The following is a 25360-nucleotide window of genomic DNA, read 5'->3' as shown; positions in this document are numbered from 1 at the left end:
ATGATCAAACATATCTTTTATGATATATTTGTTTGATCAAAAGATTAAACTACTACTACTGAAAAGAAAACAAACAAATGATGCATGTAAAGAAAAAAAAATAAATTAAAGTGTTACATTAAAAGTTTAAAATTTATAAATTGAAACCTAACTATTACAGTTTAAATTGATAAAATATCAACTTATAATGTAACAATAGTATTTGTAATAAAAACGTGAGTCGATAATCATAAAACATGTGCCCTTGTCTTTTTACAATTTGAAATTTTTTCATCTCTACACAAATCTTCTGAATAGCTGTAAGGAAATTGCATGTAACAAAGGTTGTGGAAATGTTGAACATACAATAAACCATAAAAACATTAGTGAACAAATGAGAATAACAGACTGTCAACCATCTCAAAAATTTAAAAAAGGAAATACAAATTCAAAGCAGAGCAACACGGACCCAAAAAGATAAAGGTAGGATTAGGCACCTAGGAGGAGTGACCATCCTCTGCTGACAGGTCACAACGGCCGTGTGCTTTTTGTCGTAATAGGAAAAACACGGAAAAGTCCATAGACATTTAGGTGATTCATTATGGTCTAACAATTGTATGAAAAGCGTCAGTCAGCAGTCAGTTTCAAACTAATCCTTTTAAAAACCCCAGTTAAAATACTCGGAAATATAAAATTTTTACCCAATGCACGGTTGACTGAATCATTATGTAACTTGAATGCACCATGAATTTACATGTATACTGGATAGTTTTTTTAATACAGCTCACAGAAATGCAATGTAGATACATTTGTTTTGGATTGGCATTTCCTGAGAATTAGGGAATAGAAGCTGAAAGTAATTCCATAATCTTACAATAGAATATCAATTTGCGTGCACTGCTGTGTTGTTTATTATCTAAACACCATACCATTTTTCATGATTTTGAAAAATGTTTTGTTATTTCTTTCCAGTTTATTTAAAATTCACTTATTTATTTTGTACAGGTGTAATATATCAACGTTAAATTTTAAACAATGTATCATTTTTCTGTTATCCTCACAGTTGTGTTTATGAAGTCCTAGGTTGATTGAGAAATTCATTTTGGATCCTATATTTGCACAATAAACTTTAACAAAAAAAACCCCGAGTCTTTTGTTACAGATATAATTAAAAAAAATATTGGCATCTTAGAGTATTTTTAATGTCAAAATAGCTGGATGTTTCATAAAAAAAGTGTAGAGCTTGAAGCACGTAAGTTGATAACAGAATGCAGAAAAAATTAGAATATTGGGTAAGATCACGCTTTTTAAGATCTCAAATACATTGTAGATGATATTTGAGAGGTTTCATTTGCTTTCTGTGCACTGTTGGTTTAAGTCGGAGAGATGCAGCAAAGATGATTTCAATAAAGGTTTCATCATATTACTATAACCTTGATCATCTTTCAAATTTGAATTTGTGGAATATTTGAAAAAAATGATACACGTACCTTTACTCTACATTAAGAAATAAGACATTGTACGTAATGTTGTTGACTAGCAAGTATGTACCAAGGTATTTAAATTAACGAACAATCTTCAAAGAGAAAAGAAAATATCGAATGATTGTCTACCCCCCCCCTCCCCCACTAAAAAACAAACCCGATGCTACATGCCAGATTGCAGAAGCGATGGCTGTAAAAACCAGTTTGTTGATATGACTGGTGTCCTGCAATAATATGCGATGATTATTTGTGCACGATTACGAAGAGAATTGTAATTTACTAGGGTTGTTATAAAATGTTAAAACCCTGTTATCCTCTTTAGGCATTGGGTGGTATTTTCTAAAAACGATATTTATTGCATTTATTGCAATAGATAGATAATACGATATGGCGATTTGGACAATATAAAGAACGATGATAAAATGAAAAGTGTACAAAAAGAAACAATTTGCGTAAAAACATGCATATTGTCAAGTCGATTCTCGAAATCAAATTGCCATCGAATTAACAAATACAAAAAAATGACTTATAATATAGATTGCCTACTTGTTACATGTTTGTCTCCTCAAAATATGGATCTTTACAAATATGGATTAAGAAAAGCATGAATCGTTTATATATTATAATGTAACCCTACTTTTATATGATTAAGAATAACTTTTATGATATGTCAATTTGATGATAAACAATTAAATCACTTGATTAAAAGGAGAAAAATTGGTACATGTAAAGAAGGAAAATGACATGCAAGTATCTGTAATAAAATGAGTCGATAACTATAAAACATGTGCCCTTGTCCTTTTGGAATTTTTAATTTTTTTCATCACTAGACATATCTTTTGAACAGCTGTGGGGCAATTGCAAGTAACAAAGGTTGTAAAAATATTAAACATACATTTAACCTTAAAGCTTTAGTTTCAAACCCATTCTTTAAAACACTCCAGTTTAAATAATTTTGAATTTTGAAATATGAAACTTTTATCTAATGCACGGTTGACTAAATCCGTATGTACCTTGAATACACAAAGAATTTACCTGTATTCTAAATAGTTGCATAATTTTACAACCCCCCCCCCCCGAAAAAACACAATTAATACGCAGTGCTACATGTATCTAGACACTTTACCATTCTCCATGATTTTGAAAAATGTTTTGCTACTTTTGTCCAGTTTATTAAAAATTAATTTGTTATTTTGTAGCAAGATTTTATATCAACGTTACACTTTGAACATTGTATACTTTTTTGTCATCCCCACAGTTCTGTTTATGTAGTCTCAAAATGGTTAACAAATTCACTTAAGATTCTGTATTTGCACAAAGAGAGTGATAAATATCTTGCTTTACGAATTACCATTAAAGGGGCATGGTCACGATTTTGGTCAAAAATTATTTTTTTGATTTTACTTTTTACAATGCTTCAGTAAGGCGTTTTTAATAGGCACCCAAAATTTGAGCGTCATTTGATGAGTTATAAGCGAGTTTCAGAGCTTACAATTCTTACGCTATGTAAACAAAGCGCTTGTTTACATTTCGAATGTTGGAGTGAAAATTCCAGTTTTAGACCTAAAATGAATGTGTTAATCGTAAGGAACTGTTTATTTATGCTTAAAATGGATAATAAGATAGACAAACCAGCTTTAAAAGATTTTTTAATGGTAAATTGAATCTAGGTGAACAAAAACAGGGCACGAGCCTTGTTTACATGACAAAGAATTGTAAGCACTGTATCTTGCTTTAAACTCAACGACTGGCACCCAAATTTCATTTGATCATTAGAAATGCATTCCTACAGCATTGCAAACAATAAAAACAGAAACAATTTGACCAAAATCGTGATCATGCCCCTTTAAATTAATGCCAAGTGTGCAGAAATTTAATCAATTTCGTCGGCTTAGTGCCATTTGCGGGTATGTTAATGTTTTCCGGTTGATTTTACAGCGATTTTTAGAAAGTCACCTATCTGTACATCAGACATATACAACATGACGTCATAATTTACTTTGACGCCACGATGTGCAATCCCGTCGATAGAGTCCAGGGAATGCATATTAACTTAAAGTGAATTATAACAAGCCAGTAATAAAACCACATGTTTCCTTTACATAGATGTTGTCGTTAATGAAGGGCGTACATAATTCATTCATATTAAAAACCAGTATCAAATAATAGGCAGTTTTAAAGCTTCTTTTAAAGTAACTGACTTTTCATAAACTAGTGGTTTGGCATATGGTAAAATCACGTACACTTTATTCATGAGCTAACTTCCACGTAACACTGCTTTCATTATTATTAAGGTCTTCAAATTGTCCCCCTTACGAATAAAAATTGCAAACTTTTTTATATATGAAATGAGAGTTATTACGCCAAAGATTTCATTTTTGAATGGAACCACGTGTTAGGACAATGCGCAGATTATATGTGTATTTTTTGGTCACACAATTAGTGATTAACACTTCAAAATCATCATAAATGCCTTCCTATTCAACCATTTGTTTATCAAAAAATAAGATTATGCCATCTAAAATGAGTAAAGAAATAAACAGTTAAAAAGTCAGCTTGGAACAAAATAGAATTATAACCTGAAAAATCTCATTCAATTCTTAATATTTGCATTTGTACTGTCTTTTACCATTATAAGCCCACTCAGTGGATCTACGCTTATAATTCCATAATTGCAATTGCTCATCCTGTATGTGCAACTGCCTCCCAAACTTCCAGTTTGTGATTACACAACAATAAATAAAAGCCTTTTACTTGTATATATAGTGGATATTTTTAATAACAAAATAATGTAGTGTTCATATAAATCATCTAAAATATTAAATGCATTAAATTAATTCTAATATTTTTTTTACTTATTTTTTTTTAATTACATGTACGAATGTTTTTTTTTATCATTGTATATTAAAATTATATCCATACTAAACTAAAGTGTTCGATTTTTTAAATGACAAAACCAAATGAGGAGAAAATATTCTCCAAAATACTTTTTAAAATTTTTTTCTCATTCCTTTCTATATGCTTTATTGTACTGAAATTTGCAAATGTAATAAAAATATGGCCGCTATGTAAATAAGTAAAATGTACACTATTTCACTATATGGAGACTCTCTTTGCAACGTGTAAACAACTGGATGAAGAAATTTTAGTGCTTGTAACCAGCTTGGCACAGATCAATACAATTTTAGAATATTTTTACATAAAATTAATAGAAAATATAATTACGCATTTAAATCGTGCTTGGGAAACCTACGGATTCATCCAATTTTTTGTAAATCGATTTTGAATAGTAAAAATGTGCCTTCTTTTGATGATTGTATAAAACGTTTACACAACATCTTTAATAAACAAAATATCTATTTCAAGAATATGACAGACATGTATGAAAGGATTGTCTTAAAAATATTTATTATATAATGTCATTAATCACATGCACCGATGCAATTTAATTAGATCATTTGAAATATAAGGATTCGCCCGTCACGTAATAACGAACTACATATGACGTCACAAAAATGTTTAAAATCGTTGTCAATAAATGTAATAGAAATATTGAGTCATAATACAAACTATCTGGACAATGTACAATGATACATGTAGATCCTGTATAAATAAAATCCATTTCCCCCCCTGGATATTCTTATGTTTATAATCATAAGTCCCTTTTCTAACAGGATGATTTTATAGTCATATCATATGTTGAGTATTGCAGTTCTCAAAAAGATCCTTAACAATAGTTTATATATAAGATACAAACCTACAACAAACTCTGAACCTTCTTGTGAGGCCAAAGAATCGTCCTGGGGCCAAAGTCTTAACAATTATAAAGAATCATCTGGCTGATTAGTTTCTGAGAAGAAGATTTTTAAAGATTTACTCTATATATTCCTTTGTTAAACTTTGACCCCCAATTGTGGCACCACCCTACCCCCGGGGGTTATGATTTTCACAACTTTGAATCTACACTACCTGAGGTTATTTCAACACAAGTTTCAGCTCTACTGGCTGATTAGTTCCTGAGAAGAAGATTTTTAAAGATTTACTCTGTATATTCCTATGTTAAACTTTGACCCCCATTGTGGCCCAACCCTACCCCCGGGGGTCAGAAGCAATCACTTATTTACTGTTTTTACATTTACTGCCAGCCTTTCCGTGATTTCCAATGGATTAAAAACCCGAAATAATCGGCTAACCTTTACAAAAAATCTACATATCGATAATATCCGACTTGTCGATATACATGTATTTGTCGTGTTTCAGGCGCTAGGCTGACTAAGATAAGGATAAACAACTTTCATTTTCATCAATATCGATATTACGTGCTCGTTTTCTTGTAATTAAAACATAATTTAAAAAAGATTTGCTTTATTTAACAATTTAATTTCTCAAAGCTAATACGTGACAGGTTTATCTAGATATTAAACCTCAATTACCATCACAGTTTGAAGTGCAAAATGTAGGAAATGGAAATGCCGAAAGTTGGTTTTCCCAAAAGAATTATTTAATTGATACCTTAGTTTCCTATAAAAAAGAATAATTTATTTATTTAATTAAACTTTAACATTCCCTATCAAATGATTTTGCTGAGAATCCGTGTTTAACAAACTATGATTAAATGAATGTGACAGAGTCAAATAAAAAAGACAGGCCTTGCACACAAAAGAAAAACACTGAATAAAAAGAAAATCATTTACAAAGTAATTGCTTTGATACAGTTCTAATATGAAAGGCATCCAAAGTTCTGAAAATTGGCTGATGATTTTAAAGATGTAGATATATCATGCGTAGACTTGTAAAGCGAAGTGTATATTTTTCAATTTTATTACTGCATTTTGCTTGATTTGAATCACGTGCATGTATTTTTCACAATATATCCAAATAGTTGGTGTTTGTTAATGTCTCGCCTAGCTGCAATAATGAAGCCCTCTTCCGATTTTTTTGGAGAGGGCTACAACTCCATAGGATCTCCGTAATGGTGCAAGTGCGGGAGTGATTCACTCCTGCAACTATTCGTCTCAAATCGTATATAAATGACAATAACATCTGCATTTCTTACCTGAACTCAAATATTGTAGATGTCTATGGCATAAATTAATCCAAAAAATATCAGGTATAGTCCATATATCGGTTATTTTTCGTGTATGTCAACAACGCAAGTTGAGTTTGTCCGCCATGTTTATTGACCTTGACCGGTTCTATTTTTGGACAGCCAATGAGAATTTGGGAGCGGATCTTAAACTAGGAATTCCTCTACTATAAACATAATTAACGCGGTAAATATGAATTTTCCATTATATACCATTTCCTTAAATGATGTTTTAGTGATAGAACGAGGTAAGATCGATTATTTACACTGACATGCATGTTATCAAGCCCATCAAAAAGCGTACATCCCATAAAAGCACGCCAGAACTGTCATGGCTGCTGAAAAAGACTACTGTTAAACATGCTGATGTGTTTTATCTGGTTTTGATTAATATACGGTTAGTTTGTTCAACCTGAATTTAAAATCACTCTATCTAAAGGAAGTCAAATATAAAATCGATCTTTTCAGACCAAAGTCAGTCGCATTAAAAAATTAATTTTGCACAATTACGGAGACCCTATGGAATTGTAGCCTTCTCCAGTAAACATCAGATATAAAAAATCAGAGCGGGCTACATCATTGCAGCTACGTCTCACCTCTCTTGACATACCTTAATAACGCACTGTTGTTTGACAGAAACACAGGACACGGCAGAAAAATTAGCTATTTGATAATTTATTACAGATAAACTTTATTTTCTTTTTTAGCCATGGCTGCTGTTAGTTCATGCCCAAAAACTAAAGCCGAATTTTTTAAAGCATCTGAAAGGATAGGATGTGGTAATGATATCAATGGTCACAACCAGTACATCTGCATTCCTAATCAAGAGAAGACGTCTTTGGTAGAATTATGTTATAATGAAATAATGGGAGTACGGGAAAAAGGTATGTGCTCGAAAATGTAGTGTAATATTAGTTTGCCTTACATTGTCTATAATTTTCTTAGAATTTATATCACATAAATGAATAAAGTTAAAGATAAGCTGTATATAGAATTGAGCATTTTAAGGTCAAGATCTAGTAAATGATTCCAGACTGTCTTTTTGGTGCTAGAGCCATTATGACGTCATAATTGACTTGATGAATCTTTTCTTGTATTTTACGGCTTTTAAGGAATTATGTAGCAAAAAAACCCAATATTTTGACATTCTTTATTTAATCACGTGAAAAGTAATCCCGGTACTTATTTTCAATTTGACATCATTTTAAAGAGGAGGTCAAGAGCTTGTTTTTTGCCGTTTTTGGAGAGACTGTAGGCATTCTAGATATATATCATTAGTCAAAAATAGACAAAACTCTGAGATTTGTTACTTTTATCCTTCATATTTCATAGAAAATGGTTGTTTAAAACATGATTTTTCATTGTGTTTACCAAACATTTAAGCCCCGGTACACCCTATGAAACAAAGATATTGTTATGAAGCATCATTAAAAGAATTCATATCTTGAATTTCATAAACCTGTAGGCACCTTTCATTTACTAGATCTTGACCTTAAGAAAATTTATCATTCCAATTCACAAAAAAAACCCCAAAAACGTAATGGTATAAGTTAGATAACATTAACTGTAGAAAATATGTAAATTTTTCTTACTAACATATCAAAATTGAACTTTTGTAATTGATGATCTTTATAAGTGTAAAAAAAAATCGGAAGAATTAGTCAGAATTATTCTTTTTTTGCCACAAATCTTTTTTTGTTTCTGCATTATTACCTAAATTCTAAAAACAAATATCATATTTTGTCAACAACAAATTATTTGATCATTAGTTAGTGAATTACAAATTATTTTCACTAACTTTCACAATTAAAATTTGACAACTAAAACAATAATTATACACCATCCTTAACTTGCTATTTTTCTGATCAGACTCTCCTTACCATGTATTCCCCTGTTTTTATAGCAACTGGTTTCTCGCTAAATTCAATTGATGTGCAGTTTAAAATATATGATTTAAAAAAATATATATATTTTTTTAAAAATCAAGTTCAGTATAACAATAGTATTGAACTTTGAACTGTTATGTAAACAATTCATGCAAAGTTTACTCATCAAATTGTGTCTCAAGAGACTTTGCACTTTAAAGTTCTAAAAGTTTTGGGTCAATTGATTCATGACCACACAGTTACTTCTTGAACGAAATACAATATAGGCCAGTTATGGTAAAGAACATAATTGATTGGTAATATTTCAGCACAATGAGAAGAAATCATCCTAGTCCATGCTTCAATGCACACAAAGTGAACAGTTACCTAAACAATGAAAATACATTTTTTGCTTGAAAATGTTATATACTGCAATATTAAATCTATCTCTAATTACGGTTACTTTTTAAATAGTCAATGTTGCGAATATGAGTTGTAAGTTAATTGCGATTTTTATCTATCACTTAAAATGAATAATTTATATTACTTGTGAAAAAACTGCAAATAAATACTTTATCAAGCTATTCTCAATAGCTTTATAAAGCTATATAGCTTACTGTAAATTCCTAATTAAACGCGAGGAATTAATATCCGCGTAAAATCGCGAAAAGCCCGTCTCGCGAATTTTAAAATCTCGTATTTAATTTTCAGACATATGTAAACTACACGAAACTATGATAAAATTTCGGCATTCGCGATTTTATGTTCTTGCGATTTGATGGAAAACCGTTGAATCGCGGAATTAAGTACTCGCGTAAAATAAGGAATCTACAGTATTCAAACTATACAGCCAAATCAAGACATTGTACTGGGCCTGTTTAATGCAAAATGCCAGAGGGTCAATAATGGGTCAACTCAAGAGTGTAAGTCTGACAAATGAAAAAATAGCGTTTGCAATTAAAATGTCAGAAACTGTGAATATGCGATAGGAGAGGTAACGATGAAAAGCTTATTTAAATATTAAAAGATGATGATACATGATACATATGCTGGCATATGGAGATCACATTTCGAAAGTGAAAGTAGAACTTATGTATCCTGGTGTCTCTTAATATTGTGTTACTACATGTATCATGCTTACCAATATTGGTCAACATCACAAGAGCACACTATGAATTTCTTAAGCTGATCACCAAAAAATAATTTCATGCATGTTAATTAGTCCTATTTTGCATATAAAATAACAGACTGATGTACATGTATACAACACCTGGAACCCATCTACATGTAGCTAAGATTTGTTTAAAACTAGTACCTGATGATGCTGAAATGCTAAAGCAAATCTAGCAACAACAGCTGCCGAGGAGGAAGAGGCAGAACTTGATTTTTTTTTTTAATATTTATATACTATACAATACTTTCTATTACATGAAAATTGAAGATACATGCAAACAGCTGAAGTCCAGATTGTACATAAAGGACCGGTCATGTGTATAATGCAATGAGATCTAGAAAGAAATAGCATGTAACATTCTTCTTGACCAAAACTGTTAAAAGTGGTATTTCGTGGTTTAGTGGTACACTTTGTGCAGGTATTGCTGTCTAAAGCAACATATATTTGTACATTGTAGTCCCACTATAATAGTGTTATTTTTACTTACAAATAACTAAGTCATTAACCTACTTTTCATGTTACATGTAGTGACCTCTGAATGTTTATTTTAAAAAAACTAGTCAAAATTATCAACCCATCTTTATTTTAAAATTATTTCAAACCAGAGATATTGTGAGCAAGCGTATTTTTCTATAAAAGAAAATAATAGATGCTATATATTTAACCATATATGTTCTACCAATAACAACTGCTCCATTTCTTTTTTAAATTGTTAATGCTAAATGTAATATAAGTACAAAAACCAATTTCTTTTCTTTAAATATCATTTTATTTCAACTTGCCTGTTATCGTTGAAGCTGGAATACACCTGCATTCCTATGATAACAAACAGGACTGAAATAAAACGATAATCCACTTGTCCAGCAGCGATTAAATGTTTAAAATTTTGGAATACATGTACCGAGCCCGAAACGCACGCACGCACGCACGCACGCACGCACCACACACACACACACATACACACTAGAGTCAAGGTCATGACACACCCTCAGATCATAAGCAATCTGCATGTGAAGTAAAAACTCCCAGTGTTTCTCCATAAGAAACATATGGACCGGAAACGAGTTTTGCAATTTCCCTGACAGTGACCTTGACCTTGCCCTAATGACCTTGAGTCAGGATGATGACACACTCTTAATCTATGTGTGAAGTAAGAGCTTCCAATGTTTCCTTATTAAAATGATGTGGACTGGACACCAATTCTACACTTTTCCTGCCAGTGACCTTGACCGCATTTTAACGGGTCAAGGTCATGACACACCCTCAGGTCAGAAGCAATCTAACTGTAAAGTAAGAACGTCCAGTGTTTCTCCATAAAAAAGAAATAGATGGGACACGAATTTTGCATATTTTTGTCCTTGACATTAACCTAGCTCGAATGACCTAGGGTCAAGATCATGACACACTCTCGAGTCAAAGGCAATCTACATGTGAAGTAAGAACTTCCATTGTTTCTCCATAGAAAAGAGATTGACCGGACACGAATTTTGCACTTTTCCTTCCAATGACTTGACCTTACCCGGATTATCTTTGGTCAAGTTCATGACACACAGTCATAATATAAGCAGTTTATGTGTGAAGTAAGAACGTAAAACATTTTTCCTTAAGAAAATATGGATTGTACATGAATTTTGCACAGACAGACGGACAGACAGAGAGGCGGACGGGCTGACAGACGGACGAACGGACAAGGTGATTTCCATATACTTCTCATCTTTGTGCGGGGGTTTAATGAAAAACGAAATGGAGAGTGGGGGAAGGAAGCGACCCACCTTAACGTCGCGTTTTTGTCATCCCCATTGAATATTAATTTCAATTCTCGGCATATATGCATTACTATGTTTATTCGTTCATTGATTATAGCAGACTTGGAAATACTTGCATGAAAGCGAATTGTTTTAAACGGGGACTGAACAAAAAGACATTGGCGTGTAAATATATCCTTTAACAGTTCAAGGAAACTATTATCTGTGTCATCGGGATAAATTTACATACTACATGAGTTTACGACGAAATCGACGAACACACCAATCAGATGAATGCCATTCGTGAATGGAAATGCATTATGGGTTACTAAAAAACATACTAAGTTTCGAAAATGCTAGTATTTCTTATTGCATTTGTTGACAAAAGCCTTACTACCAGCGCTGATTTTTCAGTGAATAAAAAATTTCACGTGAATTTCATGGGCCTAGGCATTCCCTCGGATGTGTTCGCACAATGTCAGGCATTCAAAAGACCTCATGTGGCCATTTAAAGCCTAAGTGTAAATGGTTACGGGATGCGTTGACCTTACCCGTATGATCTTTGGTCAAGTTCATGACACACAGTCATGATAAAAGCAGTCTATGTGTGAAGTAAGACCTTAAAATATTTTTCCTTAAGGAAATATGGATTGTACATGAAATGTGTTTGAATTGACAAAAACATTCTTATGATATCAAGAAAAAGGGGCTGGCCATACAAATAAGGGGCTGCGAGGCCTCTAAAGTCTTTTAAAGATAACTTTTTACTGTGAAATATTTTGTAATGCATAATACAAGTAATCTTGTTCATTATAAGGTTATTTACCTAGACATAGCAATCAATTGCTCCTATATTACGTAATTAGGGATTTTAGGGGGCCAGAAGTCCAAAACTTTAATCCTTAATATCTCAAAATGGAGGAACATTCTTAAAAAACAATATTGAAGAAAAGATGCTCAAAATAATGAGCTAAACAATGCAGAAAAAAGGGAGTTTGAGGACTGGATCTCAGAACGATTTTTCCCAGTTATCTCAAGAACGGTAACCAATTTCTAAACACTTACCGTATATCAGGTTTTTTCCGCAAATCAGAGCCTAGAACGGTATATAAAATTTACGCGAATCAAATTTTCACTATTTCAACGTAACATTCAAAATGTAATTCACGATTGTTTTAATTTCAGAGGTAAGAGGCCTACGGAAAAGTATCTAAATTGTCACTCTTTGTAATGAAAAATTCGGACAATGAAACCGTTTACACGATTTCCTTAATGTGAAATAATTACCGATAATTATTTTCAGATACGCAAACAGTCATAAATGAATAGATCGTGTACCGTTACATGTACAAGTAGCTTATCATGTATAATTAGAAAGCGACCGTTTTGATTAGCTTGTCAATGGATTATTAAATAAACAACGAGGCTTACAAATCTTTTATCTGGCGCTTGTCCTCCGATCCCGCAATTTGTATCTCTGACTAAACTACCTGAACACAGTTCACCCCACTTTTACTTATCTCTTTACTTTATCAAGAAAGAGAGAACTCTTTTATAAAAAAAACATAACTTTGTATCAAATTTACGCTGATTTATTTTTCGCGATTCTGTTATCGTCGCGAGCAAAGCGGAAATTGGATACACGCGGAAAAAACCTAATATACGGTATTAGCGGTACACAAAAAACCTTTTTACTAAAACGAATGAAAAGGAGCTGATCCCGAAAATAAGAGACCCCAAAGGAATAAATAGTCTTTCATCAAAAACTCTTAGATTCCGCCTCCATTTCCAGATATGTTACGTTGAAGAAGATCAAGAGCGATTTCATTCCATATTCTAAAAATCGGACGGAAGACTTCCTCGTTGCTCATAACGAGATCGTGTCCAGTTAAGGCCTTCCGTTTCCAACGGAAGACCTTATTGTTTTCGTTCGGATTCTTTTTCCCTATTATTATTATTATTACGAAGGTCTTCCATTTCCCAACGGAATACCTTATTGTTTTCGTTCGGTTTCTTTTTCCTTATTATTATTTTTTTTTCTTACAAAATTTGTGCAGGCGATTTCTCGGAAATGGCTCAGCTGATTTTCGTGAAACTTTCAGATCTAATAGATATTAATCAGAACTTAATATACGTTTTTATTATTTTGATGATGTCATTTCCGTTCTTGAGAAAATGACGTTTTAACGATTTTCAGAGGGTCGGCTTGTCCAGGGATCTCCTCCTAAACGGTAAAAGATATTGAGTTCAAACTTTCAGGGATTGTAGACAAGAGATTATAGATGTGCTATTTGGCATTCATATTTGTAATGCTCAAAAAGCGTTAAAGCTCGCCGGGTCCCGAAAATTGAGATTAAAAAACGTCGTAATTTTTAATGGTTTTCTTAGTTTATCTCTTTTCTAAAAAATATTTTGTTAACACATGCAATACAAAAAAAGTTGATATCTACAAGACTTTTCATTTGATATCAAGAAAAAGGGGCTGGCCCCTCAAATTAAGGGACCAAAGGGCTCTAAAGTCTTTCATCTGTAGCTTTTTACTGAGCGTTATTTTGTGAAAGGCTATAGAAGCAAATATGTTTATCTTACAATTATGTATCCAAGCAATGTAATGATTTTATAGAGTGTTACGTAATTAGGGTTTTTTAGGGGCCAAAAGTCCAGAATTTTGATCACCCATATCTCAGAAAGGAAAAATATTTGAAATGCAGTATAGAAGTAAAGATAGTCAAAACGATTTACTAAATAAAATGCAATTTTCAAAATTTCGTTAAATGGCCACTATAAGGAGTTAAGGGGTCGGCCCCTAAAACGTTCTTTCCCATATATCCCAAAAACGGTAACGAATCTCGTAACGCGTGTTGAACAAAATGTGTTGAAATTTAGATGACCTTTTATTTGATATCAAGAAAAAGGGACTGGCCCCTCAAATTAGGGAACCGAAGTGCTCTAAAGTCTATTATCTGTAGTCTTTTACTGAGGGGTATTTTGTGTAAGGCTATAGAAGCAAATATGTTTATCTTACAATTGTGTATCCAAGCAATGTAATGATTTTATCATGTGTTATGTAATGAGGGTTTTTTAGGGGTCAAGAGTCCAAAACAATGAACACCTATATCTCAAAAAGGAAAATATTTTGAAATGCAGTATAGAACTAAAGATGCTAAAATGATGTACTTAACAACATGCAATCTTCTAAAATTGGTTCAGCGGCTCCAATACGGAGATAATGGACCGGCCCCTATTATTATTTTTTTTCTAATATATCTAGAACAGTGACGAATTTTTAAACACTTGTTGAACAAAGCTTTTACACCTGTAACAAAATAGTATCTGGCCCTTAGAATGTAGACCCTGTTTTTCTATTTTAAATCATGTTTAGCTGTTAGATAGCAACATCAAGATAGAACATATATCTCAAATTCTAAAATCAGACGGAAGACCTCCTTGTTGCTCGCAACGAGATCGTGTCTAGTTATTTTTTTATATTTTTTTCCAACCAATTTTGTGTACGCGATTTCTCTTAAACTACTCGACCGATTTACATGAAACTTTCAGGTCTGTAGATTTTACTGTGAAAAGTATAACAGGTATTTTTTACGTGCTGCTAATTTTTACTAATTTTTACGAATTTTATAAATCCGTAAAAATTAAACGCGTAAATTTTCACAGAAGTAAAAAAACACCGCATGGAAATTTTCTACATCGTACGTATGAAAGTAATGTTCATGAGCTTCAGCTCAGTCCCTGACGGCTGTACATGTAGGTATATTTGAGCGTTTTTGGTCACGTGGTGATAACAGTTCAGATCTTTCTATTCAGTCTTGAGTATTTTTTAAAACTACGTATAATGCCACGTTATTAACAAGATGTCTTTTCTGGTTGGGAGAGATAGAAAAAGAGAAAAAAATTGAAATTGAGTTGTCTTTCTTCTTTTTTCCCGGTAAATCGAACTGAGACGAGCACATGATGTACATCAATGATAATACCCAGATAAATAGGAATAAGTAAAGTGTATATCACATATGAAATAAAGGTAAATATATAAACACAATCATAAATATAAGGAATCGTTAACAGAAAAACGATTTTCTGATTTGTATGTGAGTTAACTGTAACAAAGTCACGGTGAAATTTTCCCCCTTTTACCACAGATGATTTTAATTTTTACGGACATGTCCAATTCGTAAAAAATTTACGCGTAAAAATTCAAATCACCCTATTTTATGACAAATTCGTAAAAAATCACAGCAGTAAAAATTACCCGTTATTCGGTATTTTGTGATACGTTATAGAAGCAATGTATAACAAAAAGGATTATTATTTACCTGAGCTTCCGTTTGATATTGAGAAAAAGGAGCTGGCCCCTAAAATTAGGGACCCAGAGGGGTCTTAAGTTTTTTGTTTGTAACCTTTTACTGAGGGGTATTTTGTAATAAGTTAAAGAAGCAGAAATGTTTATCTTATAGTCATGCACCCATACAATAAAACGACCTTTTCATGTGTGGCGTCATAAGGGATTTTTAGGGGAAAAAAATTCAAAACTTTATCTATACACATGTACCTAGTAAAGGAAAAATATTTTGATAAGCAGTATAGATGAAAAGATGCTCAAAATGATGTACTCAGCAATATTCAACCTTCAAAATTTCATTAAAGGGCTCTGATAGGGAGTTAAGTGGTGAAACCCTAAAATCTTCTTTCTCGGATATCTCAAGAAGGATAAAGAATTGTAAACACTTGTTGAAAAAAATGTGTTTAGTTTTAAGTCACTGTTCATTTATCACCAAGAAAAAGGGGCTGGCCCCTAAAATAAGGGACCCAGAGGGGTCTAAAGGTTTTTGTTTGTAGCTCTTTACTGAGGGGTATTTTGTAATAAGTTATAGAAGCAGAAATGTTTATCTTAAAGTTATGTACCCATACAATACATCAACTTTCTCATGTGTGTTACGTCATATGGGTTTTTTAGGTGCTAGAAGTTCAAAAGTTTGATCATCTATATCTGGTAAGGAAAAATATTTTGATAAGCAGTATAGAGGAAAATATGCTCAAAATGATGTTCTCAACAATATTCAACCTCCAAAATTTCATTAAAGAGATGAGGGGTCGGCCCCAAAAATCTGCTTTCTCGGATATCCCAAGAGCGGTTTCGAATTTATAAACCCTTGTTGAACAGAATGTGTGTAGTTTAAAGTCACCTTTCATTCAATATCAGGAAAAAGGGGCTGGTCCCTAAAATTAGGCACCCAGAGGGGTCTAAACTCTTTCGTTTGTAGCTCTTTACTGAGGGATATTTTGTAATAAGTTATAGAAGCAGAAATGTTTATCTTAGAGTAATGTACCCATACAATGTAACGACTTTTTCATATGTGACGTTGTATGGGATTTTTAGAGGCCAGAAGTTCAAAACTTTGAACGATAAAGAATTTGCAAACACTTGTTGAACAAAATGTGTGTAGTTTTAAATCACCTTTTAAATTTTACACGAATCAAAAGGGGCTGGTCCCTCAAATTAAGGGCCAAGAGGGGTCTTAAGTTTTTTTTATATATATCCCTTTTATCATAAATATTTTGTAATGCATTATAGAAGCAACTAGAGCCGAGCTCGTTGCAAAGCAACGAGTAGGTCTTCCGTCGCAACTTCGTGTCGCGAAAGGATTGTCCATCAGTCTCATTAAAATACCTCCTTCTCCTGACACTTGTCAGAGCCTGACAGACCCTGTATTGATAAAAGGTCATCTTTACATGACAATTTCTTCTTACGAATTAGAGCTTTAGAAAATTGATTGGAACTCTTCAAATGGAGACAAAAAAAATTAATTCATACCTGTTTTCTATGTAACCTCTAGATTGAGTATTGCACTACTCATTAAACAGATAAAGGCATATCTTTGCTAAGTAGGTGTTTATTTAATTTGTATGCAAATGTGGAGGTCAAGTGGGTATAGTCTGTTTTTGATACAGGTCTATCAGAACCTGGCGAGTGTAAGGAGAAGGGAAATGGTTTTTAATTATACTGGATTATCAATATGATAATAGTAAGTTCAAGAAATCGAAAACGAGACTCAATTTCAAAGTATTATTTTCATACCAGGCAAGTTCTTCGTTTAACTTACTTCAAGTTTAGGATAACTTTAAAAAGTACATCATTTTTGTACATGTATATAATTAATTTAATTATAATAAAAGTGTGGATGTGGCGGTGGGGGAAATGACCCAAAAATCAATTTTCTAAGCGTTAACTTAAGGGAAATTTTGGTTGAGAGAAAGGGGGCATTGCTCCCACTGGACCATCTAAAAGGTACTGTTAGCAAGCTCATAAATGATATCCCCGCTAAGAAAGAAGTCATTACTCACGTATTTCTCTATTAGAGAATAATGGATGGTTCGTTTTCTTTAATAAGTGAGTCAGACAAGGCAGGGTATATTTACAGGTCACAAGTAATCTTTATGACAAACTCTAGCTTTTACTCATTTCCATTAATACAAGATATGACACATGTTTAATATGACTTTGAACTTGCGCAACTGACCCTGGGTCAAGTTCATGACACATCATCGGTCATCAGGAATCTTTACATGAAATAGAAACTCCCAATGTTTCTCCTTAAATGACTTAGGAACAAATCATTACACACCCTCAGGTCATAAGCAATCTTTGTGTGAAGTAAGAAATTGTGTAACAAAGTGGACCGGAAACAAATTTTGCACTTTTCCTGCCAGTGACCTTTACTTTGTCCAAATGACCTTGGGTTTAGGTCATGACGCTTCGTCAGTTAATGAGTATTATTTGTATGAAGTAAGAACACTTCCAATGTTTCTCCATCAGAAAGATATAGACCGGACACGACGTACGGACGGACAAGGTGATTTTTATTTAACCCCCCCCCCTCAATTTATTTTCGTGGGGTTTAAAAATCTTTTTCGCCCGTTTTGTGCGGCACAAAAAAGACCTATATTTTTCAATTATTTCTATCATATCACATATAAATATACATGTAAATGTATGATTTGTATGCACATTTGAGTTCTTTTCATCATCGTCGGAAAGGATAAGAAACCCTTGGGGTCCAATAATGTCTTTTCATGGGCATTTGTCAATTTGCATCACTAAATGATTTCAAAGCGGTAATAAGCTATCAAAGCTATTGAGATGTTACATGTAGATATTGAATTTCTATAGATTTAAATTTAAGGTTAGGAAAAACAACACTTTTTTATACAGTAAAAAAAAAAATCTAAAATAGCTTTATGTACGCGTACACATAAATAAGAAGATGTAGCGAAAGCTATAAAGACTTTATTTCTTCTGTTCTAGACCTTTTCAGAGTTAACAAGCTACAAGTTAACAATCTCCCATTTTGACAAGCTAGATTAAAAATAAAATATTCAGCTGAGTTTTAATCTGCATTACAACCTCATATTACACAACTTCAATGATTTTTTTTTATCAATGTGCATATAACAATAAGTAAAACCCCCAAGAACAAATATCTATCGCAATTAAATGCATACATTTTTGGGAGGCAGAAAAGTCGCTATATTATAGTCTGCAAGTCAATTGAACTACTACAATTATTTCAAAGAAATAAGAAACTGTCGACACTTGCAGTACAGATGATTTAATGACGATCGACCGACTTTATTGCTTAATGTAGTCGTATATCATTACTTCTAATCCTGAGAACAAATTTTATTTAATATTTGACTTAAAACTGTTAACTTATAAAACCAGAGACATAAATAACTTATTAAGTTATTTAAGTCTCTGATAATATATATTTTATTCTGTTCATAACTATAGAAGTTTAGCGTGTTCAACAGGTTAATTTTTTAGCCACATTCTCAGATTACGATATCGCACCTTTAATGTGAGGTTGATTGACATCGAATATTTAAACACTTATTGTTTAACATCCTTCCAAATGTTACTCAATTATTTATCAATTGCTGATCTGCAGCCCAGGGGCAATATTCTAGGCTATGTGCGCTGACGCGACACGAGATTTTCGGTCGCACGTGGAGCGGATTCATTTGACTTAGCATAGACTGACCGAATAAACACACGGGTGGGAAGGTGACATACATTGAGGAGAAAAATGTACACATGTTAAGCAGTCGCCAAAAATGGGTCTTCGCCACATTTTGAAAAAAAAACCCCTTGCACTGTGATCATGAAACCGATAAAATCTAAACAAATCTTGTTTAAAAACTCATGTGAACATTCTAAAAATAATCACTAAATCCCTCAATTCTATCGTGTCAACCTCTACCACCAATCGCAACTTCTCGGGCCTTTCTGGCAAGCTCGGAAAAACACTTCGAATGTATTACCTAGGCGTCCATGACGACCCCCCTTTTTTAAAACTTGATATAATTACAACACATTTATGATCTGTTGAGATGTGAGCTATATTTCATTAAAGGTATCAATATACACTAAAATATAACACAGAAACGACATACAAAACTTCTTGCCGATACTATTTTAATGGGAAGCGACTCCATTTTGTATAATATTCTAACATCCGGTGATGTTAATACATTCGAGGTGTTTTTCCAAACTTGCCAGAAAGGCAAGAGAAGTTGCAATTGCCTCTACCGCATGTGTTAATTTGATATTTGATTTTTTTTTATCCTGCCTTGAACGCGTGGAGACTGTTTCATTTTCTTAATTCGGCTAAATAATGCTTCCAATTTTGACCGCGCTCTCTCTCTCTCTCCCTCTCTCTCATTTTATGTGCAACCTTATGAAGACGTCAACTACTTTCTACGATATCTATAAAACCTCTCAGCAGTATTTAGCGGAAATATTCGTGGGTAAATAAAAAAAATCTTAAATTGAAACACAAGTCAATCTTACATGTACCGGTCAAAATCTCGAATAAACAAATAGTTGGAATCGTACAAAATATCAATAAACATGCACGTGTGATCAAGTACATGCAGAAGAACACGAGCTACCGCGGATCACTTGTCCACTCGCGCGGGATCTCCTTGGCTATGTTCTAGGGGTGATCATTTGAAGGTTTAATCTTTGTAATTGTTCGTTGTTTATCTATAACATTATTAGTACATGTATAGTTTTTAGAACATTTTAGAATTACAAATTCACTATTGATTTATGTCTGATGATGTTTCTGATTTGGAACAATATCGCTTTTATCAATTTTTAGAGGGGCTTCTCAATTCACATTCTAATGTTTCATTCAATAAATTGAAGGTGAACAAAAAGAACATAAAATTGAAACAGTTCTTGTATATATATCTTGTTATTAGATAACCGCTGACCTCTAGGTAGTGCAGCCGCGACCGATTTCCTCGGCCGCGGATGAGGGATCGGATAACTTACGTAAAGTTAAAACACACATAAAAAGCTCAGAACCCAGGAAAATTTACAATGTTTGCAGTATGATGAATAAACTCTAATTAATATAAGTTTTCCCCCCTTTAATCCCACAGTTGATCTATCTGTCTGATACTGCTTGAGTTCGAGTTTATGATTAAACAGAACGATTTCTTATTCTATCGTTTAATTCAAATTAAGAAGAGTAAGCTTTAATGTCATTGTGTACGATTCTTGTGTTTGCTGCTAAGTAAAATCACATATGACAGACGCGATTCTTGTGTATTAAATAACCGCTGACCGCTAGGTAGTCCAGCCGCGACCTTGGCAATCGATTTTCTCGGCCGCGGGCGAGATGGGTTATGTAATGACGCACACAACTAAGAATTTAGGTTGATTTGAAATGCTTGCAGTGAAATGACTTAAATCTATTTCATGGAAGTTATTTTTTTTTTTAAATCTAGTTTATGTATCTCACTAGATAAGAAAAAGAACGCTTATATTTTCTCGTTTTTGTTTTTCTTAACGGTTGTCCACTATAGGACCTAAACAGAGGTTACTCCAAAAAAAAAGGCAGTAAGAAAAACATGTACACGTATACTTTTTAGACACTTTTTCAAATGAATCAAAGCATCCCGTATATGCTGGAACACTTTTAGCTGTTAATATATGTACGTTATTCGCACGAAGACGATTCGCTTACTTGCCAAATGAATACAGGTACATGTTAACAAGACAAGCTTTTTACACTCATAATACGCATTACCGGTACAAAATCGTTTTGCAACGACATTGATAACACATTAATGAACAACTTTTCTATCGACAGCTGTAGCGAAATATTAACCATTTTTGAGTTATAAAGCGAAGACTTTTAAGTGCTCTAGACCCCTAATTTAAGGAGCCAGCCCTTTTTCAATGGTGTCAAGTGAAATCCCTTGACATTTTGCACATATTTTGTTCTATATGTGTTTAGAGAAAATTTTAAACTAAAGAGCTACATAACAAAAACACAACAAAAAATCAGCATTTTTTGAAACACAAATTCAAATTAATTTTTTGAAACTTTAAAGGAGGAAAATTGTAAAAACAAAACTCGGAGGACAGCGTTCAAACTCTCTATTTTGAAGATTTGTGACTTTGTAACACAGGCTGTGAGCGGTTTCAGAGCCTTTGCGTGCACAAGAATGCCTATATTTTGGGGAAAAAGGGGAATAACTCGGTACCGGAAGTGTCAATATCAACGATTTTCCATAGATATTGAGAAATAGTAACTATCAATAAGCTCTGCAAATTTGAACTTTATAGGACAACAAACAAGCAAGATATTTGAGTTTTAAAAAACGTCTAGAAGAAAAAAAAGAATAAAAAGAATTACCAACAGAATCAGTACAAGGTCTTCCGTTGAAAACGGAAGACCTTAAAAAGGTTTATCCTTCAGTTATTAATCTATATATGTTAAACGTTTTCTGATATGTTACATAATTAGGGGTATTAAGGGGCTAGAAGTCCGATAATTTGATCTTTTGTATCTTAAACTAAAGAAATATTTTGAAAAGAATTATAGAAGAGAAAATGGTCAGAATAACGTCTGTAATAATATTTAACCACCAACGTTTGGTTTAATAGCCCTTAAAAGGAGATAAAGGGTTGGCCCTTAAAACAATCTTTCCCAATTATCACAAAAACGGTAACAAATTTGGAAACACTTTTTGAACAAAATGTGTTTAGAATAACAAGACCTATCTTTTGATATCAAGAAATAGGGGCTGGCCCCTCAAATTAAGGGCCTAGAGGGGTCTAAAGACTTTTATTTATATCCCTTTTTTCATATTTTGTAATGCATTATAAAAGCAAAAATGTTTTTCTTTCAGTTATTTATCTACGTATGTTAAAAGTTTTCTGATATGTTACATAATTAGGGGTATTAAGGGGCTAGAAGTCCGATATTTTGATCATTTCATATCTTAAAAAGAAGAAATATTTTGAAAAGCATTTTAGAAGAAAAGATGCTCAGAATAACGTTTGTAATAATATTTAACCACCAAAGTTTCGTTTAATTGCCCTTGTAAGGAGATAAAAGATCGGCCCCTTAAACAATCTTTCCAAATATCTCAAGAACGGTGACAAATTTCTTAACAGATGTTGTACAAAATGTGTTAAGAATAAAAAGACCTATCTTTTGATATAAAAAAAGGGCTAGCCCCTTAAATTAGGGGACAAGAGGGATCTAAATGTTTCCAATTAAAGCTCTTATACATGTATTATAGAAACAAAACAAGGATTTTTCTTCTATTTCCAAAATCATGTTTAGCTGGTAAATAGCAAAATTGGAGGTTATACATGTATCTCAACTTCTAAAATTGGACGGAAGACCTCCTTAAAGCTTGTTGCTCGCAACGAGATCGTGTCTAGTTCTTCACGCGATTTCTCAGAAACGGCTCGGCCGATCTAAATCAAATTTTCGGATGTGATAGATATTGGACTGAACCTGATAGGACATTTTTTGTATTGATGACATCTCATACGTTTTTGAGATATTGAGATTTTTCTAATTTTTATATAGGTATTTTGTCTTCTGTCGTTCTCATAAACTATAAGAGATAGATATTAAGCTCAAATTTCTACGGTTGGTAAAAGAAAGATTGAAGTTTTGCATCATTGTTGTTTTGTATGTTAAGCACTACTGGCGCCAAAGCTCGCTAGGGCTCGAAAATTGAAATTAAAAAAGCGTCGTAAATTTTTGTGCTTTTCTCTCTTTATCTCTTTTCTGGAAAATATTTTATTAAAACATGTAATGTAAAAAAGGTTTATAGTTACAAGACCTCTCAGCTGATATCAGGAAAAAGGGGCTGGCCCCTCAAATTAGGGACCTAGGGGGCTCTAAACTCTTTTACCTATAGCTCTTAACCGAGGGATATTTTGTAATAAATTATAGAAGCAAATATGTTTATCTTACAGTTATGAAGCCCAGCAGTATAATAATTTTTTCATGTGTTACGTAATCAAGGCTTTTTAGGGGTCAAACGTCCAAAACTTTGATCACCTATATTTAAAAAAGGAAAAACATTTTGAAATGCAGTATTAAAGAAAAAATGCTCAAAATGATGTACTTAACAACATGCAACCTTAGAAATTTGGCTCAGTGGCCCCAATAAGGAGATAAGGGACCAGCCCCTAAAACATTCTTTCTCAGATATCTCAAGAATGGTAACGAATTTCTAAACTTGTGTTGAACAAAATGTCTTTATAATCAAAGACATTTCATTTGATACCATGAAAAAAGGGGTGGCTCCTAATATTAGGGACCTAGAGGGCTCTAAAGTCTTTTTCCTATAGCTCTTCACCGTATTTCGTAATAGATTATAGAAGCAAATTTGTTTATGAATCTTTTATGTGATTTTCTTATGTGTTACGAAATTAGGGATTTTTAGGGGTCAATGTCCCAAACTTTGATCACCTATATCTCAAAAAGAAAAAAAAAATATTTTCAAATGCAGTGTAAAAGAAAAAAATGCTGAAAATGATGTACTTAACAACATGCAACCTTAGAAAGTTGGCTCAGCAGCCCCAATAAGGAGATAAATAACCGGCCCCTAAAACAATTTTTCTCAGATATCTCTAGAATGGTAACAAATTTCTAAACTATTGTTGAGCAAATTGTCTATAAAATCAAATGACTTCATCTGATACCAAGTAAAAGGGGCTGGCCCCGAAAGGTAGGGACCTAAAGGGCTCTAAAGTCTTTATTCCTATAATTCTTTACCTAGGGAAATTTTGTAATAGATTATAGAAACAAGTATGTTTATCTTACATTTATTTAAGGGACCAACCCCTTAAACGTTTTTAACAGATATCTCAACAACTCAAAAATTTCTAAACACTTGTTGAACAAAGCTCTTACACCTGAAATTTTTTTTTATCTGGCCCTTAAAATGTAGACCTCCTTTTCCTGTTTTAAATCATATTTAGTTGTTAAATAGCAAAATCAAGATCGAACATAAATCTCAAGTTCTAAAATCAGGCGGAAGACCTCCTCGTTGCTCGCAACGAGATCGTGTCTAGTTTAATCCACTATTTGATTTCCTCAGGCAGAGCAGCCGAATCCCATATCGAACTCAGAAACGTTACAGAACGATCGATAATCTTTAAAATCTAAAACTATATGTATATTTTTAACATATTTTGTAGTCTGTATAATGAAAATCAAAATGCAGTTTTTATTTCACAGTGTTATTCTAAAATTACAAAAAAAAATTTAATTATATATATAGGAAATTGTCTAGAGGCTACCGTCGGAAAGGTGATCGAACATACCTGTGAGAATTTTGTGTCTGGATGCCCAAATGAAACTTTTTTTGATTATGGATTCTATAAATGTAAGTAGTCTAAACAGTTGTTTTCAAAATATCCATGTTTAAAGAACACCTTTAAAATTTGGAAATATATGAATTATAGATCCTGCATGTCAAAATATCAACACAAAAGACAACTGCTATGTTATGGATCCCTCTTGTCCATTCGTTTTGCCTGATGACATTAGATGTACGAACAGCGATGATGCCATTTTTTATGCATGCAGCATTTTAGGAGGTGTTATCGTTCTTTTGATTGCTGTTTTAATTATCATCATCATACGATGGAGGGAAAAAAAATGTCCATGCTTTTCAGGTACTTCTTC

At 32.9% G+C, this 25360-nt stretch overlaps 1 long non-coding RNA gene across 1 annotated transcript in view; it reads left to right on the top strand.

Moving 5' to 3' along the window:
* LOC128184907 (uncharacterized) overlaps positions 1–25344 on the top strand; it is a 27931-nt gene extending 2587 nt beyond the window's left edge. Inside the window, exons 3-5 of the long non-coding RNA XR_008243787.1 lie at positions 7257–7433; positions 24954–25058; positions 25138–25344. This is a non-coding gene — a long non-coding RNA (uncharacterized LOC128184907). The remainder of the gene's footprint in view (positions 1–7256; positions 7434–24953; positions 25059–25137) is intronic.
* The last annotated feature ends 16 nt before the right edge of the window (positions 25345–25360 follow it).

Source organism: Crassostrea angulata, chromosome 5, assembly GCF_025612915.1.
Source record: "Crassostrea angulata isolate pt1a10 chromosome 5, ASM2561291v2, whole genome shotgun sequence".
NCBI classification, from domain to species: domain Eukaryota; kingdom Metazoa; phylum Mollusca; class Bivalvia; order Ostreida; family Ostreidae; genus Magallana; species Magallana angulata.
This window is presented reverse-complemented; position numbering and strand designations above follow the sequence as displayed.